This window comes from Notothenia rossii, assembly GCF_949606895.1.
Source record: "Notothenia rossii genome assembly, chromosome: 8".
In the NCBI taxonomy this organism is placed as follows: Eukaryota; Metazoa; Chordata; class Actinopteri; order Perciformes; family Nototheniidae; genus Notothenia; species Notothenia rossii.
Genome location: NC_136906.1, coordinates 13,042,865 through 13,062,868, shown reverse-complemented (window position 1 = coordinate 13,062,868; position 20,004 = coordinate 13,042,865).

Sequence of the window (20,004 nt, the reverse complement as noted above, 5' to 3'; positions counted from 1 at the left end):
GATTTTTCCCCAAAATCGTGCAGCCCTAAGTGAGACTACTCATCATTTCATTTTTTCCATTTAGTCAACAGCTTTGCCTTTATGAATCACAACTGTGCAAGTCTTCTTAGATCCCCATTTGGTCTAACAAATAAAACACAAGCTCAATGAAATGGATAAAAGTGTCTGTGTCGATGCTCTTTTTTTCCATTTAGAGTTCAGCTGAGGCTTTTGGCTCACTGGCTATTATATGCTTGAATGACCATTCCATAAAATTCTAGCATCATAGACATTTGCTGCATATGAAGACATTAAAACTGAAAGTGAGACTCAAAGGAAGCACCTCAAATATACCTGCAATGAATGAGCATTCTAAGTTAGTTTGAATCGCTATTTCACTACCAATAATTTGATGTATAAGTTCTACGTCAATAAAGCTATTGAGTAAGGGGAGGGGAAGTTGGAGGGTAATGACATCTTGCTTTCATGTTCATAATCCATATTACAGTTAGGGGGTTTAAAGGGGACACAATTAAGAATGTAAGCACAGACGTAAGAGCACAACAAGCGTAACCTGCAACAAAGCTCACCGGCATGCAAACAGTCTGCATGCCAAAGTGATTCATTCCAGCAGCGGGCTTGCAGCATTTGAAGAGGGATTTAGGACTTAAGAGAGATGAGAAATCAATTTGAGGTTTGGAGTATGGCCAAGTACTTTCGGGGTAGCTCTGTGTGTAGCTCAGGGGAGTTCTGGGACTTTGGAGCGACTCTCTGACAAGAACACAAACCGTTTCAATCACCTGCCAAGAAAACCAACACGACTAAGCCCTTTCCGCACACTGATGCACATATCAACAATAAACTGCAAAATGGTGCTGCAGAGGGAAGCACGAGTTATACATTAAATGATTAGCAGACATATTTCCACACGGGTAGACAATAAGGATTTATTGTTTTGTACTAGTTAATAAATCAATTAGTAAATGAACATAAATAAATCAGCCATTTATTTTGCATCCTTAAATATGGTAATTGTATCAAACTATTTTGTTTACAATATGATGGCTTGTAGCTTGGTGGGTATCAGATGTTACTGTGGTTGAAGTTACCCTCCAAATACTTATCCATAACTTCAAAAATATAGGCTCCAAAATGTACATCAAATAGTTTTCTTCTTATAAATAAGATATTCTATGAAATGTACAATTTAAAATGTTCTCTTTCTCAGTACATCCTTAATCCGTTTTAATAAATAAATGTACAGGTTACATAGCAGAAATGTTCACCCAAAAATGTGATCAGCTGATTTATCATCATCTTCATAAACACATTGAATGTTTAGTATTCATCTAAACTAAACAATCCTGCATTAATTGGGCTCTTGTCAAAAGTCCTATACAAAGAAAGCAGCACTGCCCGATGATTCACAACAATGCCCCCAACGGCCAAATACAAACAATACCAAAGAAACAGCAACTGCAAACTGAGCCATTGTTAATAAAAATGTATAATCTCATGACGTGAATCTTCCTACAGAATATACGAAACTCCTGGAAACAACAATACAAAATAACAAATGACTAATTAGAGGACATGTCTTGGTCTATATTAGGATGTTTTACAATTTCACTCTGAACACCACAACATCTTTTCTATTATTGAGGAGCGGCTGTTCTCACCTGTGTTTGCAGAGTGGTTAACACCCAGCCGAAAGTAAAACAAAGAGTAACATCCTGCTGAACAGACAGGGCAAGTGTATGTGTTTGTGCGTGCAGCAAAAGTCTCCCTTTTCCTTCAGCAGAGCAGTTTCCTTTTATAAATGAGTTCGTGTCGCCCTGTAGGGCAGCCCCACGACACCCCCTCCCCTTCCCAACACCTCCTCCAGTTGTTCCTGAGTAACCACAACAATAGTGAGTCATTTTCCCCTCGTGTGAAAACACCCTCCTACATGACCATGTCTCTTTTTTACATGCAAAATCAAACCAAACCATTAACATGTCAGAGAATTACCAGCTTGTGCCCAACAATAACAAGTGACAGCTCTAAAACAATTTCCTTTTAAACTGAGGTGTCTTTACAGAACCACAGATTATTAATGTTAAGCTTTAAAACATTATATCAAATAAAGCAACAAGTGACTCATCTGGTTTCAGTATTCGGGGTTGATCAAAGAGTAAAGCAGTGCCTGCTATAATGTAACATAAATATATACTTACTTTAAACTAAACCATACACCAAGATGGTATGATGCTAAAAAAAACTAACGGTTGTTAAATAAAGCCACAAGCGATTCAAAAAATATATAACTCCAGCTGCGAAGGAAGTACTAAGCAAACTCGTATGTAAGTATGTAAACATTATGTCGATATGCTTTAGACAGCAAAATGTTTAATATTAAACTAGCTGGACGTTACGTCAAACGCTCCCTGCTGACGTCAAAGGCAGTCTATCAAATTAGGAATATTTACATTTTCAATGGCAACGAATTTGACCTAATACATTGACATGTATTTGTTATTAAGCCACACAAAACGTGCACTACGACAATAAACAATGTTTATGAATTGATTTAACAACTAACATTCGTCTCAAGGACCAATGTTACATGAAGGTATTCACTAAGAGTTGTCAGCTGTTAGCCAAATATGCTACCTTTTGCTTTTAGCTAACAGTTAACGGTACATACAAAGGTGGACAACAGCCTGCTAGCATAGCTTACCGTGACATTATTCCAGTGAAAGCACAATGTTATAGTTTGTGGCCTGGTTTTCTAACGTTAGACAATTGTAAACGCCATATGCTATACCATCATACGCCTCGCATTTGTGATTGCACCTGCTAGCGACGTGTCTCTCCGCTGTATCCTTACACGCTTGACGTTTTCCCCTTCATATCCTGAAAAGTAGTTCCAGATCCCGGAACTACACTTCAGAAAACGGAAAATATCCTTCCGCAGAGGAATAGATGACGTAGGCACACGACGTCTGTTGTGCCATTCATTCTTTAGTTTCCTCCATCGACGCTGGTTCGCTCGTTATGTCATTCATTCATCACAGCCCCTGCACAAACACAAACCAGGCACAACAGTAGTACTAATCATAATGTTAGATTGATTGAATCTGCAGCACCTTTGGACATGCTTTTGTTAAACAAAAACCTTGTTATGGAAGTCTGGGCGTTTGAATATGTATGGTGGGTGTCTAGCGTTTAAAAAAAAAAAAATGGAATGACGTGTTTAACCTTCTGAATAATACATGTTATAAGACGACTGGAAATAACAGGAAGATGTATTAATATATTAATATTTGCTTAATATTGTTGAACGTTTAAGAGAAAGGTCGTTTTCAAGTTTGCTTAAATTCAATTTAGATGAATTGTTATTTGGTCAGTAGTGTAACGGTTCTAAAATTGATCATGGATAGACATGATCTGTAATATTGAATTGAAAAATAATGTTGCTTTTGGATAGCCTATAAATTATAGAAGAAGTGGAAAACATGGTTGTAGCATTCATTCATTGTTTGGACAAGATAGTGAAAAGAGATTGTGTTGACTATAAGTATTTTTGAAATAATAATAAATAATAATACATTTATTTTGGGGGGCGCCTTTCATAACACCCAAGGACACCTTACAGGACATAGGGGCAATATAGGGAACAATTAAAACAGTAGATTTAGTGAAGTATCATCCGGGGTAAAACAAGACAAACAACAGGAAATTGACTACAAAAGGACACAAAAGGACACAGGGTACAGATTATAAAGAAAATGCCAGTTTGAACAGGTGGGTTTTGAGTTGGGTTTTGAATTCAAACCAACCTTGAATCTCTTCTTTTAAAAACTGTTAGGCTGATGGTGGAAACATATTGCTTTTACATAATTGCTCCACAAGATGTCACTAGTGTAATACATACATACACAATGTTTTTTTTACATTGGCACATGTTATAGCTTAACCATTAAAAGGAAGACCTTACAGTATGCAGTATGTTTTCTAACAGCCCCCCAACAAGCCTCCATGATCCACACACTCACCAACGCTCCCTGAAACACACACCTCAGATAAGATATAATAATTGAGTCTGGTGTGCTCCTGTAGTCCCAATTTGCCTTAGGGGACAGTGTTCTGTGTTATCTCATGTTGATTGGGAGTCAGGCTAAATGGGCATTAAAACCAAATGACCATCTATTCTCCTATCTATGAGGTGATTCATGCGTGACAGGAGCTGGCACTTTGGTGCTGGAGCTGCACATTTTGCACAGTGAGAGACTGCATTTTAATTTCTTCCAAAGAACAAGATTATGTGGCTGTATGTGTGTGTGTGTGAGTGTATGAAAAGTAAGCACATGTTGCATGGCCTTCTGACTAAGGAGCCAAAAGACCTTTAAAATGCAAATCACTTAGTATCTCACTCTTTTTTTGCATATGATTACACTTAGTCCTTATCCTTCGTTTTTGCAATCCTCTTTTGTCTCTATTGCCACACACACACATAAAGAACAAAGATGTCTTTTTTTCTAAAATATCTTTCACCTTACTATACTCCGTCCTAAATCTCTTTATTCCTTCTGTATCTGCCCCATGACACATCACTATGACGCCTTTCAGTTCATTCTAACCCTCTTGCATTGCTTGCATATAGTCAGTTTGCTGCACCATGCCGTGAGTCATATGATTACAAATACTGCAGCCTGAAGCCGACCTTGCCCACAGTTTGCTTGCCAAATAGCCCAAATAAGGCATTGACCCTACACATGACTGTAATGTGGTTAATTCCCTTTCTGTCACCTCCATCCCCCTACTCCACCACCTCTAGTTCTCATGTATCTGGCTGTCTCTGTCCTGTTTGACAGAATGATGGGCAAGCCCTGGATCTTACACTGCGGTTGCTATGACGTCAGGCAGAGGCAGAGAGAGGCGGAGGGAGATGCCAAGGGACGACTGAGGAGACAGACAGAGATCGAGAACCAGAGAGGAGGGGTGGGAGAAAATGTTGTAGAGGGAGGGGAGAGAAATGAAAACATAAAAAAATACGAGTGAAAGATCCAAAGAAGATACAACTACAAAGGTGTGTGGGTGTGTGTGTGTGTGTGTGTGTGTGTGTGTGTGTGTGTGTGTGTGTGTGTGTGTGTGTGTGTGTGTGTGTGTGTGTGTGTGTGTGTGTGTGTGTGTGGCTGAGGGAAAAGAAAATTAAGGGCAAACGTAAGGTGGTGAATAAGGAAAAAACCGGTGGTAAACAGAGTAGAAAAGTAGAGGGAGGAGAAGAGACGTGGGCTGAGAATGGCTGATATATTGTTCAAATGAAGCAAGAGAAACCTCAGGCTCACAGCCTTGGCTTGGTGTGTACGTGGGTGGGTTTTAGTCAGCTCAACAGCTTGCACACACACGGATACTGGTAAACATGCCCAAGTGTTATTGACATGGTTATTGGATCAGATGGAAGATATCATTGATCTGGATGATTCAGCAGCCTGCCAACAGATAGTTGGGAGAGAAAAAAGAAAAGGACCACTTGTTCACATATTTGCTGCAGTCTTGCAGTTTTCCTCCAGAACAGAAGATGGTGCTGTTGCATTACATCAGTCAGCATACAATTAGCTCTGCTTGTTGAGCATATTTGAGTAGATTATATTGTATATTTAACCCTTGTATAGTATTCGGGTCTGTGGGACCCTTTTCATTCCCCCCTACACATTTACATTACAGGGTATCCGGGGCTAACAAAAGTGTGGAAATTGTAGGTCCTGTGCACCTGTCTGGGCCGTGTGTGTGTGTGTGTGTGTGTGTGTGTGTGTGTGTGTTTGTGTGTGTGTGTGTGTGTGTGTGTGTGTGTGTGTGTGTGTGTGTGTGTGTGTGTGTGTGTGTGTGTGTGTGTGTGTGTGTGTGTGTGTGTGTGTGTGTGTGTGTGTGTGTGAGACTTTTGTGTTTCTGCCCCTGCCATTCCCGCACAAGGTTGCAACATTGTTGATAAATTCAAGCACGGTCTGCTCTCACATTCCCGCATTGTGTTTTGCGGGACCCAATCTTTATATTGTTCACACTCTATCCAAGCTGCAAATTTGGGGCAAGACACAATGAATAAAGCTTCGCCAGTTTGGGTCCTTATCACAACTGATCAAGATGGCCAAAAGATTCTCTGCTCAGAGGGCCTTGCATATGATTCTGGAAGAGAGTGAACCATTTGATGAAGAGACTTCAGAGGATCACATTTCTGAGAATTCAGAGTCTGACAGTGACTTTGAAGAAGAGGATGAGATTGAGCATCAGCTTAAAAAAAAAGACGAGCCACAGGACCAGACGGTCAGTGGGCAAAAAAACCAGTCGCACTTGAATTCATTAATGTGATCTAACACATGTAAAAGGGCAAATTTTAACCATGCTGTTTATATTACTTGTAATTGAGATGAAGTAAACATCTGTTGAGTATTTTTAACATAAAATAGTTAGATTGTGTTGAATTGAAGCCTAAAAAGGCAGCGGGTCCACCAGACCCACGAACACTGGCTGAGTAACAAAAATATGAACACCATAAAAGGGTTAAATGTGTGTTTGTGCCATCATCTGCGCATGTGTGCAAGCATGCAATGATGCGTATGAAAACAGGCTTGTATGCTCACATCTATCAGTGCTGTGTTCATGCGTATTCATATGTGTATGCATGCATACAAATGTGTATGTACTTTGTCATATGCACAGTATGTGCTATGTTTTTCCAGCATGCATAATACAATCAAAAAGGGGGCAGGAGACCTGTGAGTCCTCATTCTATTATTTGTAGGGAAACAATTTGAACTAAAATGAAATAGTTGAATGAAACATGATTAAGTCTGTCTCCTTCTGTACATAAATGTTTTGGACACACTTTAAGCAAAACAGAGTGCACAAGTTAATGCAACCTGCATGATGTGGCCTCTGCCTTTGGGATCATGTATGCATATAAGGCCAGGATAGACTAAACTGGGCTGGGTCTCTTAGGTTGGATCATGGGGCTTCACGCAGCTGTTCCCCCGGTCTCAGAGGATCTCTCCTGTGATGAGGAGGATGGAAGCTAAAGGGCAAGGGCTCTGAGGCTATGTGGTGCAATGGCAATTGATTTCTCTTGGGTGTTGTGATGGGAGTAGCTGCATTTATGATTCTGCATTGTTAAATCTATACTGTATGTGGGGTAGAGCAAGTCAGGTAATGAAAAGGAGATATGTTTGTCCCTGTGTTGCCTATTTGACATAAAAGAAAAGATCTACGTGTGATAAACAGAAATATACATTTTGTTAACTGCTCCTTACTTCTGGGTTATGGAAAAGGAGGTGGAAAATATAAGTGAAGGAAAGGGTACACAAATATTGACAGGAGTCTCATGAGTCCCATGATTCTTTGATGCACAAAAACCTACATGTTCCTTCTCAGGTTGTTTTATCATGTATTAAGGTCAAGTCATTTGGGAAATGATGCAATGAGAATCCAAACACTTTCACTCACTCTGGGGGTTGATGTGATGGAAAAAAGGTGAGTGTGATGGTGAACTTGAAAGGTCGAGAGAGAACAACACAGTGAATGTTGGAATGAAGCAAAGGAAAGCAGAAGAGCTCGATTTACAATGTGAGATTTAAAATTCAAAGCCAAAGAGGGAGAGGGAAAGTAATCAGAATTTGTAGGTGCTATTTTCACTGCAGCACATAAAAGACCTGCATTAATGCTTCACTTCAATAAAAAACATTTTGTTTTTCTACTTTAACAAAGTGCTAAAAAAAACTTTAAACACCTGTCTTTTCATAACAGGAAATCTGTAATCTGCTGTATAGTAACATAACTACAATGTGGTATCTATTGCAGCAATCCCTTGATTGCAATTTGTAAAACCTGTAAATGATGTATCGAGTGGTAAAACAAACAGCAGACATTGCAAGCAACATATAGATTTGTTGGCAAAGCCACACTTCATTCTGTCCATCTGCTGTGGCCATTGGTTGGGTGGGAGGCTAGTGATTATTTGTGTTTGTGATGGACAGAGACAAATGGATGTTATGGCTACATAAATCCCTCCAACCTGCCCCCTCCCTTCCTGTATTTATGGCCGTGAATATAATGCTTGTTAACCCTTGAACCCCTTGCTCAGTATGTTACAACGTCGGTTCAGATTAACTCGCAGCTGGCAGATTCTGTATGTCTAAAAATAGTATGATTCACGATCCATTATAAACTAGAAGATTATCCAATCCATGCCATTCTACAGTATGTCAATACTCCAGCAGTACACAAGTGAGAACAGGGGATATGTAGATGTGAAAGACCCTTATAAATCACATAACTGTGGTATTGTGCAGAATTGTTCAACAGTTAAGCATTAAAGTTGAGTAAATCAGTGTCAACCCCATGCAGCTCCCTCAGTGTTCCTTAATCATTTTTGAGTTACTTCTAACAAGAACGAATGAGTATTAGGAGTGTTATGGGCTGAAATAGTTATGTGGCGTATCTCCCTGCCAGTCACAGTTGTTTTGGAAGGGGGAGTTTCCAAAGGATCACTGTCAACCTTCCAGCAGAGGATACTATTGTATATTGGCTTTAGGGATTTGTCTTGCACACAGCCCACACATATTGCCCTGTAATGTTGGCATCTTGGGAAACTCAACGTAGCTTTAGTCCTATAGGACAGGTCGTCACATTTCAATTTCACACTTGAACACTTCATAATAAGCTATGAAGTATGTCTACTGAAAGCAGGAGTTTGTTTGACAGCTTGTCTAACAACTGCTCATTTTATCAACTCCTGCTTCTCCTGCGGTATCAATCATAACATTTCCTAATAAAATACTTTAGAATAGCAATGTCTGCGGTTATGCTTGCATTAAAATGATCTGCTGTGTAATGACATGTCTGCTTTTGCCTTATAGGTGAACCGCTAGGTTTTGATTAATCACTTTCAATTTACTAGATGGTATATTGTAGTTTGAGCTGAATGGCAAGAGTTCTTTATTATTAATTCCAGTTTAACGTAACATTATGTTAAGGTTAGTGGATGAGTGTGATAACGTGACAACAAATGCAAAAGAAAACATTGTTTGAGAATGTTTTTGTGGAAAAACCTTGAGCTCACTGAAACTAGAATTAGCAGAAATAGATGAATATGCTAATAACACTATCGAGATGGATTGATTGGTTCCTCTGTTACTCCACCATTATTTTTAAAGAGTAAAAAGGAAGAGAGAGGAACCAATACTAAGGACAGAAAAGGTCTGGGAAAAAAAGGGTAGGATAGAGATCATGACTTAAGTCTACACATCTGTGCATGTGTGCCACATCTACAGTAATGGTTTATATTTGTCACTTAGTGCTGCTAAGAGGATAAAAGAACAGTGTGCTCTTCCATCTATACGCTGACTTATATCACAGTTACAATAATCATGAGTACACAACCACTCTTCGGCCTTGAAAATAATGGATATAGTTATCCATTCAGTTGGATATGAAGGCCTAATGGGTAAAAAGCAGAAGGATAAGGAAAATGTAAGAGAAAGACCATCAGTCACTAAAGTTGTTGAAGGTAAAATGGCTAAATCCACATTGTTGTGAATGTTGTGATGACGCTGTAAATAACAGATGGCCTTTTGTCATAGTGTTCTCGCCGCATCTGGTGTCTCAATGAAGATCATTCATTTTGGTTAGTGTACATTTTACATAGTGACAATGTAAGGAAATACTATAACATAATGTAATGTTGTCTAAACATATAATGTATGTATATACACTATATAGGCTCCTTTTTAGTTTCCTTCATACATAGTACCATCATACAGACAAAAACCTCTCCCTTTTAATATTTTCTAACTATATTTTATGATATTTTTGTATTTGGTGCTCCACCTTTTTCCTTTTCATCACCCTCCTTCAAAGCTAATCGGTTTGCCTAATCTACCTGACCCCTCTGAGATGTCTCCGAATGTTGGCAAATGTCAACCATCAAATACAAATGGTATGTATTGACTTGTAGTCACAAGTAGTGTAGTAACAACCTCATTCCAACAAACGTGCAAACCCTTTTATATATATATATTAGGCAAGTTCTGAAAGGGACACCCATCCCCCTCTTCCTCTTGTTGCACCTAATTGTCTATTTAATTGAAAACGATAATAATTGGGAACATAAATGTTGAAACCTTTAGTGTCTGTGGAAGGTCTTTTGGCTTGCTGGCACAGATACAAATCAGGAGCAGAAGGAGCACACAGTGATGGTAATCACTGATAATAGGAATGAATAGGGTCCCTGTAGTCCTGATACACATCCGCTGATAGAGACAGTGCTGTTTACTTTCTGTCAACACTAGCTGCTGATAAATGCTGTTGGGTCTCTGTGTGTGTTTTTGCAGTATATTTAAAAAAAATGGAAGAAGGAGTAACTGTGTGGTAGGGGGGATATTAGAGGGTGTCACAAAATGAAGAGTATGCATTGCAAGCAGTAAGAAACATATGTGTCCCTATACAGTTGTATTACTGCATAAGAGGTCATGGTCAAATGCGTTAGTGTGAGTATGGCTACGTACCATCCAGCTCTCAACATCCTGTTTACTATAAGAAAAGCCACAAAGCAGCTCATAGATCACACCATGTTTTATGGAATTCAAACATTTACCGTTCAAAGAATAACAAACATCCACATCCACAAAAGACACACAGAGACTCTAAAATTGTGCAACCTAAGAATTGATTAAAACACTGGGAGCAATTTGAATGGAACTACTGCCTGAGATGCTACCGCTGAGAATTCATTAAACCCTGTTTTGCGAAAACGCATCCCGGTGGGTATCTGATCTGAACAAGCAACACAAATGCCTTCCAGTTTTAATAACTCCACATTTAGGTAAAAAACATTTAACATTTCAAGGATAAATAGACACAACTAAACACCTATATTTTGGTTAAGACTCAGAGACATTCACCGACAGAATGTACTGTAGTCTGCTTGAGGGCATGTTCATGAATATGTGCATGGTAACATGAAGCCTTCCAAATATCAGCTCACAAATGCTGTATGGAGAAATCTTAAGCACAGTTTGAGAATGACATATTTACATTATTTTTTGTATGCCTTTTAACCGCAGTGGTAACTAAAAAAATATGATTTTTTTTAATGAATGCCGAAAGTAAAATAACAAATGTTTTAACTGAGTTTTCTGCTGATATAACTTCCTGAGGAAACTTTATGTTGGCACATTTGACAGTGATAGTGTTGTTGGATATGTCTGTAACAGCTGGGCTCATCTGAATCCAGGCATTCAGACTTGCCAATTCTTCTTGGTAGGTCTGTTCAATTGCTAAAAGTGAGTGGGGGGATCTGTGAGCCGCCACCTTTAATTCACATGCAAATCACAAGAAGACGAGGAGGCAGGAAGAAGAAGGTGGAGATGGAGCAAGACGAGACGAATACAAAATAATACTGAATTCTCAGTATTCATGATGTTATGCAATGTTATAAAATCACAAGCCGTAACATGAAGAAAGACCTTTTTAACACCCATTTCAGTGGAATCAACCCAACTCTGTGGTAATATCTCCTTCAGAATGCAACTGACTTTTCTCGTTAGGATCTCTTTATGCGTGTCTCTATGCATTTTAGCATGTGTTTGAAAAGGACAATGCAATGAGCTTTGAGCGAATGGTTTATTTATTGCTGTGAAATGGTGTGTGTACCCATCGTACTGAGGGGTTGCAAAAAGAAATATCAACACAACTTCCAGACAAACAAGCCCTTTAAAGTTAAACACAGTATTGTGCACTAATATATGTTTTAGTGTGTCTGCATATGTGATGCCATTACATTAGATGTAGTTCCGTTATAGATTGCATGAAACCGGTTCAGGACTGTTAAGTTCCATTTGTAGGGGTGCGTACTAAGTATAATCAATTACACATGAGCTTGTTTGAAACCAATACTACCTTTCATTCTCAAAACCATTTAAAACAAGAAAAAACTTCTCGTCTTGTTTATAATTTGAGTCTTAACTTAATACCCGGTAGGAAAGCACTTGTCAAGTCTTAATTGTGTAACCCCTGTAGGACCGGTGATGTCACAGTGTGATGACACACCCTGGAGTACACCTTTACATCACTGCCACAAGGTGAATTGCTAAACCAATATAGCTCAGCAAAAACATATTTATTTTCGCTAAGTGTTTGTTGGTTTTCCTCATCAGAAGAGTAAATCCAGAGTGCTGTATTGTTGACTTAAAGGTAGTATGACATTTAGAGCATATTTTATGAATGAGTAATTGCCTCCACACGGCTTTCAACATGCGAACAATGGCAACAGTGCTGAGAGAGCTAACAATGGCAATCGAGGGGGACCGGATGATGGCTTATGACGGCGTAATCAGCATTAACCATCGCATGAGCCGGTGCAGAGTGGCGGAAATTAGCTAGCCATTGGGAAACACACAATCAGGGACTCACATGATGCACTAAAATACATGCATGGCCAACCCAGCTATAATTAATACAAATAACGGAGAAGCTCTAATTGAAACACACACAAATGGAGAGTGACCTGTTTGGATGCCATATACAACTATATATTCACATAGCAAATACGTGTTTGCTGCTATATTAATGCTCTGAATTATGTATGTATAAAACCCCTTAGTTGTTTTTTTTAGATTAACACTCTTCTTTCCTTTAGAGAATAGCAAACAAGTCAATACTTCTCTCTTCATTCGAAAAGCAAGCTTTCAGTGCATGCTCTACATGCTAACTAATGAATGCTGAAGGGTTTTATTTATTTATTCATTCTCCAGATGTGACCTGACCCTTATGAATATGATTAAGTGCATATTGCAGTGTACATTTTCCGTTAAGCCTGTAATGTGTACCATTGAGCAGTAGATCATTATGCTTTTCATCAGCTGGACTTCAGCTTGATACATTTGTATTAAAATCTCTCTCCCTGAGGATGTTTTCAGTATGAGAGTTACTTATTAGCTTTATTATGAGTATAGGGTTTATTTGAAACACTACCTAGTTGGTGAACTCAATTACTTTGTACATAAAATCACTTAGACTGGCTGAATTACTTTTCCATTACCTACATTAAATGGGGTGAATAGAATTACTTTACAAACTCAAAAGCTATCAGTGCTCATGCATTTTCTCATGGGACAACTGCATTTGGCTATTCGATTTAAAGCCAAGTAAGATACTGGTTTTATGACAACATTCACATTGCAGTGTAAATTGTAGAAAAAGGTGCAAGAAGCCTGTAAATGAGAATTAATATTTTGAATGTATTGTCAGTGCATTGCTCTGTTTTTCAGGCAGACAGAGAATGCTTTGTTGAGGCAGTGTGTGCTACCTGGGTTTGATCAAATATTTAAGATCTTTCCCCTCACTCATTCTTTCTCCAGCACAGGCAGGAAATCAAATATTGAATGTATGTGTCTTAATAAATCACTTTACCATGCTGCACAGTGCACACAGTTACACACGGAGACACGTGTGGAGCAAGCATGCATGCAATTCTACACATGGACACGCAAAACACAAAAACGATCAAAGACCAGATGAAGACGACACTAAATACTTTTGAAATGCACACTGTCCTTTCTCAAGATCCTTTGGCCAATTATTTGACTGTGGATAATTTGATCAAGAAGAGGTTCAATCTAAAGTCATACTGCCGAGTTATGCCTTCCCTCCCAAGCACTACAGTAAACATGAAGCCTACAGGGATTAGAACATCAGGGGGATAAAACACACTTCTCCTTCTTTTTGATATGCTGACATGTTGTATGTGCAAGTGTGTGTGTAAAAGATAGGGGGTACATTGCATATGCAGTGGAAGCACTGGTTTGATGCACTCTGGGCATTAAAAGAACATGTGACATGACAACAACTGACTGTCTCTGGACACAAGACAGGAGAGATTAGACAGTTTTGAAGAACATTTTACACAGTGATACGATTAGACATTTGAACTCTGAACCACTCTGCTTTCCCCGGGTTCAGCTGTTCGTTTGTATTTCTGAGGTGTTGGACATTTGAATCACTTGTCCTCTATGTGAACCTCCCTGAGAATGTTATGATATTTTCAGTGACTCTTTGTGAGATGTTACATTTATACTTTATAGAGCATTGTTGTTCCCCTGATAATATATCATGTTCTCCCTACAACCACATTTGATTCTACAGTGTGCGTGCATCTTTCCATCAATACGGCTTCCTGGTGTATGCTATGCTAAGAGGCAGCTCAACAAACTAGCTAACGGTCAATATCCTAAGGTGAGGGAAGACCCCATATAAGGTCAGCTGTGGAAACTCTTCCGAACGAAAAAGCCCTGTTGACTAAGAATAAAAGGCCAAGAGGGGGTGATACAAAAAAACTTCTTTCCACTAGACTGTATCAGGAAGTAAAAACCTCAGAAATAATAATACCACTGTCTGTCTTTTAATGTGCCTTAACCACAGCTCTGAGGGCTTTTTAGGTCTGTGGTATTCAGAGTTGTTTTCGTTAGCTTGGCTGCTAGTTAGCTATATATTTATCTTCCTGTTCATGAAAATCAACAGACAGAAAATATGATACCTTGACAAAAGCATTGTGTCCAGTGTTGTTGGTAGCTCTAAGCCAAAAAGAAAGTTTGACAGCAGCACCATCAATAATATCTCTTAGAAACGCTAAGGGGGAGGGAAGATATCTGTTTCCTCTGTTATATTGAAGAAAGTACTGTTCTTTCAGCAACTAAGATCTCCTGTAAATCATTGAATGTTCCCCTTTTCTCCTTTTCCTCACATGTTCATCTTCATTGAAGTCAAGGCTCTCATGGTGTCTCTTATATGCTCTCAGCACAGACTCAAGTGTCACTCAGTCAGCCTCTCTTCACTCTCCCAGTCATTTTTCCATACCCGCTGCCCTCCATCCTCTCTCATTCTGTCTCTCCAGTCATCCGTGCCTTTCTCCCTCATTTTTCTCAATCTGTGCTCACCCCTCCGTTCACCTCTTTCCCCCCACTCACTAGCCCCGTCTGCCCACTTTCTGTCCTCATTTTCCTCACCTGATAACAAGCAGTGTAGTGCAATGCCACGCTTCGCTGGCTCCCCTCCCCGCTGCACACGAAGAATCTGCATGGTGTAGGGAGGAAACCAGGAGGCAAGAACAATATCCATGCACAGAGTAGAAACACTCATGTTCACAAACACACACACATACACATACACATACACACACATACACACACATACTGTACACACACACACACACACACACACACACACACACACACACACACACACACACACACACACACACACACACACACACACACACACACACACACACACACACACACATAAGACTGAAGAGTGTTTGATTGATCTATTTTTACCATGAATCACCACTCTGGTGAGTGGTTAGTACCCCACTATAATATAGTAATGACATTTAAGGCTGTCTTTCACTTGCTTCACTTTCAATAGGAGTGCTGAAGCAGCAAGACATGGATATGAATAATGCCATAATTCATGCCCAGAACATTTATTTTTTTGGCTTGCTAGCTCATGCTCTAGAGTTCTGTGAAATATTTGGCATAGAGCAAGCCTGCCATTGATACATCTCTTATGTTTAAATATACTTTATAAAGATGCAAGAGGATTTTAGAGTGATTTGACATGTGGTATAGTAGCACAAATATGTTGTTGAAATGCTTAAATATATTCTGGATTACAATATTGCACAAAGGTTTTCATTATTTAAAGAATGAAGGTAAAACATTTTAATTGCTTATTACCGTCTGAACATGTGAGCCAGAATGTAAAGCAATGCAATATCTGAGCTACACGGAAACATACAGTAATAGTTGGTTTTACTCTCCTATGAAAAAAGTAAGTGGAAACACTTGAAGCGGAAATGATACCAATGTTTCATTATAGTATATTCAAGTCTGTTCTCTACTAACTCACCATTATTTTATATATAATTCCTTAAATCAAAGTGATTCAGGAATGTCTCATAAACGATTCATTAATGTCAGTTATTCCATTGGAGATTGGGAGAATACCAAAACACAGCAGGTTCCTGGCAGATTTTCTAGCAATTCATTTCAATTGCTATACAAATGAACACTAACCGTATATATCTATCGGTGAGTCAACTTTAAGGATGCTCACACCGGAAGAAACAAGTCATGGTGCCACAAAAACAGACTGCTTGCCAGCAGGGGAGGCTACGGCTGAATGAAATTTGGCAGGGTAGCTTCTCTTGAAAGTCTCACCTGTCTGAAAATATCTGAAACGGTGACTAACCCTTACACAGGTCCCTGCTAACAATACGGATGGTGTGTTCTGCTTCCCAGTGTTTTGAATTGTTATGCCCCAGATAAAGCAGAAATATAAGATGATTTTTGTGATGAAAAAAGATTCTTAGAGATCTGACGTTGAACTTAAAAGACCTGAAAGAAAAAAAAGAATGACTCCTACATTACAGTGTATGAGCAAAATCAATAATTCAGTGAATCAAATACTTATCCCAAAATAGCCTATATTCAAAACCATCATATTTTGGCAGTTATTGCCAGCCTGAAAATCAGTTTTGGCTCTCTGAGGAAAAGCGCTGAGCTACGAGTTGAAAACATTTATTTAATTTTCTATTTATTATTTTATATCGGAGTACAAACACATGCCAGTTTGTCATACAACACGGCGATGTGTTGTCAGAACATTGTTGACATAAATGAAACAATAAAACTGGGAGCGTTTATCTGATGAAAGGCTGGGAGGAGGCTCTCACCAGCGCCTTTCTTCCTAAAAGAGGTGCTTTGTGGACGCAGGCCCCGAGTCTCTTTAGAAACAGGAGGCCTGTAACTACTGTTCAATGAAGAAAATGTCATTTTGAATGGTCTCAACATAACTTTCATGCTGGTACCTTGAGGTTTATATGCCTATATTGTGTGTGTGTGGGGGGGGGGTTACCTTGGTTGGTTATTGGCTAATGGTTACACAAGCCAAAAAATCGTTATGACATCATAAAGTGGCCAAAATCTGATCAGCTCATTTTCAGACATAAATGGATCAGGATCAAAAAGTGAGCCAATATTTGTTCAGAATCTCTTCACACAGAGGGGACACATGTTGATGTAGAAAAGACATGAAAAAGTGGATTTTGCATAATAGGTGACCTTTAAGTAAACCAATATCTTTGCCATGTTGATTAATAGAGACGACACTATTGTTTATGTCAATGCTGACCAACCACATGTTGAGCTACTAAGATTTCTCTGTCCAATTTAGCAGACATAAAGAAGAAAGTGTTCTGCCAACCAGTGGGCGACCATTTTGACTACACCGTATACTGCATGTTCGGTCGAATGAATCATCATCGGTAAAGCCTTTAGCAGTATGTGGTGTGAAGAGGTTCAGGCTTGCCAAGTCAGTTCAGGCCCACTTGACACAAAACATCCACTTTGCTTAAGTGGTATTGGGCTGACTTTGACCTTTGACCTTTGACCTCCCTATGGAAGGGGAGCAATAAACCATGTTTCCCAACAGGAATCAAACCGACACTGGGAAACAAACAGTAAAGGCTGAGATCTGGTCAGAGCAACAACACAGGAACGTTGAAGTCCTACATGCTTTTATGGATTCCTGACGTCAAGTTCTATCTGCATATTCATCGTGTATCTTTATACGCTTAGAGACAAAGGGAGATAGCGATGGACCGAGTGAGTGAGCAGAATGATTTGACCTGCAGCAGAAAGTGAAATGAAAGAGAGAAGTGCCAACGCAATGTTTCAGTGATGAGTCAAGAGATAGAGCCCAAAAGCAAAGCAAGAGTATATCTAAATGTGCAGGAAAGATCAGACAGGGGAGGCAGGGAGCAGAGGAGAAGAACAAAGCAAAGAGAATGAGGGAGCAGCAGTGATAAGAGGATGAGGAGCGAAGAGGGGGCGGCTCCTCTGGGGTGTAATTAAGGCTCTGGATTCTGTTCACCATTGGCCGCTAGAACTTAAGAAAGATGAGGGGAGAGATATAAGTGAAGAAGCAACATGCGTGGATAGAACACAAGGGAAGGCCAGTCCCTTGGCTAAGAGCACTAAAGGTAAACAAAGAAAACATGGAGCATGTGAAACAGGATGACGTGGAATGAAAGATAATATTAACAGCGGAAAAAAGTAATGTGGGAATGAGTTTAAAAGATCCCAGATAATAGTATAAGAACAGAAGAGCTGTGGGAAATGACTCAAACTGAAAGAGGGGGAAAACAAGAGAGAGGAAAGAAAGAATAAAGAACAAGAAACAGGAAAGTGTGAGCATGAATGTTAGCAACAGACTTATTGCTCTTAAATGTCCTATTTTTCAAAATACTTTTTATTTGTTGACTTAGTTTGTTAACAGATGAACATCCCCGGTGAATATTAATTAAAGCTGATTACAGAGCTATGGTAAACAGAAAGGACTAATATAATATCTTTGTGACTTCATACTTCTTTTTTATAACAATATATTCATACCTCTGGTCAACATTTTGTTCTTGTTTTAAGTTAAATGTTTCTACTTTGGGTGATGATAGAAAAAAACATCTTCAAAAGTCTTAGCCCTTACATTTTGATTTATATAGTATGGGCCACACATTGAGCCATCTGTCCACCATGTGAATCCCACTGAGGACGTGACAGTGTCTTTTGTCGGACAAATTGATTTAATATAGAGAGGTTTGACCTTTAGTTAACCGATATTTGCCTTGGCCGAAGACAGCCCTTGTAGACAGAGAGAGAGAGAGACAGGCAGACGTGGGCTTGTCTCTGCTCGTGGCACTTGCGCTGTCATGAGGCTCCCGGACAGCTGTCTCTGTCATCCTGTCTTATTGCCATCACTCATCCTGTACATCCGCACCCTTGATGTGGTAAAAAATAATTTAATATTTGCACAGATTTTTTATACCTCGGTTGAGATTGACTGAAAGAAATGTAGTTCCCGCGTTTTTCTTTTTTTGCTAAGTCTTTCATGTGATGGTGTTGAAGCAGAAGCTTTGTACTTTTTTGTTCTAATTATTCTCAGCTTTACTCCGGCTTTTTTTGTGTGTGTTAAATGAGTTGCTTTCATCTATTCAAAGGGATTGAGAGAATGATCTTAATCCATTTTTTGACAGGATACAACATAGGTTCAGAAGGGCTATACAACGCTCAATTTATTTGTGTAAAGTGTGCCAAATGTAGAAATAAGGTTGAATCAATGGATATGGGCAGTGTGGCTCTTACCTTTATTAACGATGTGGAAAAATTGAGTCAAGCTTTACGTCAGAGTCAGGTCTTCTTATTAGGTTCACGTAGTTTGTGAGATCTAAAGATGGTGACGCAGACACCCTAGGAAATATTATTCATGTGAACTTGAGTCAATATGTGACGTTTATGTGACGCAGGAAGCTGCTGATCTGCAAAGCACGTGGCAGATTTGCAAAATGGCATGCCTTTCAAACTGGCAGGTCTTCTAAAGAACTTCTCTCTGGATTCGATGGCTCCCACGGGATGGAGAAGTGAAACCCTGGACAACATCTAGGTTTAACTCGTGACAGCATTTTACACAACAACCTGACAGATTTAAATCGTATTATATGTTTCAAAGTTACATTTAGTTTTAAATGACTCGTGCTTTTATCTAAATATTCCAGCTTTTATCCACTGCTATCAAAGAATATAATATTATGTCTTGTTGTGGAGCACTTTCAATCAAAACCTCGAGACCATTACTGATGATGACAATTTAGCTCCTGTTCGGCAAGATCAATTGAAGCATGAAGATGATTTGAAAAAGTTACCGTAATTGGCGCTGACAGTGGTAGGATGACCGTGCGTTGGGTGCCGTTTCCTCTCCAAAAGGAGATTTGGTGCTGCGAGCGGTTGGTTGCATAGGCCTGCCGCTGATGCTGAGCTCCCTCGGGTGCGGTGGTGAGTCAGGTTCCCTGTCGCAATGCATTTGCTACAACACAGACATGCTCTAGGGAGTCCATGACTGATCTTACTGGCTTGCAGAGCACTGTTTGCGTGCATTTGT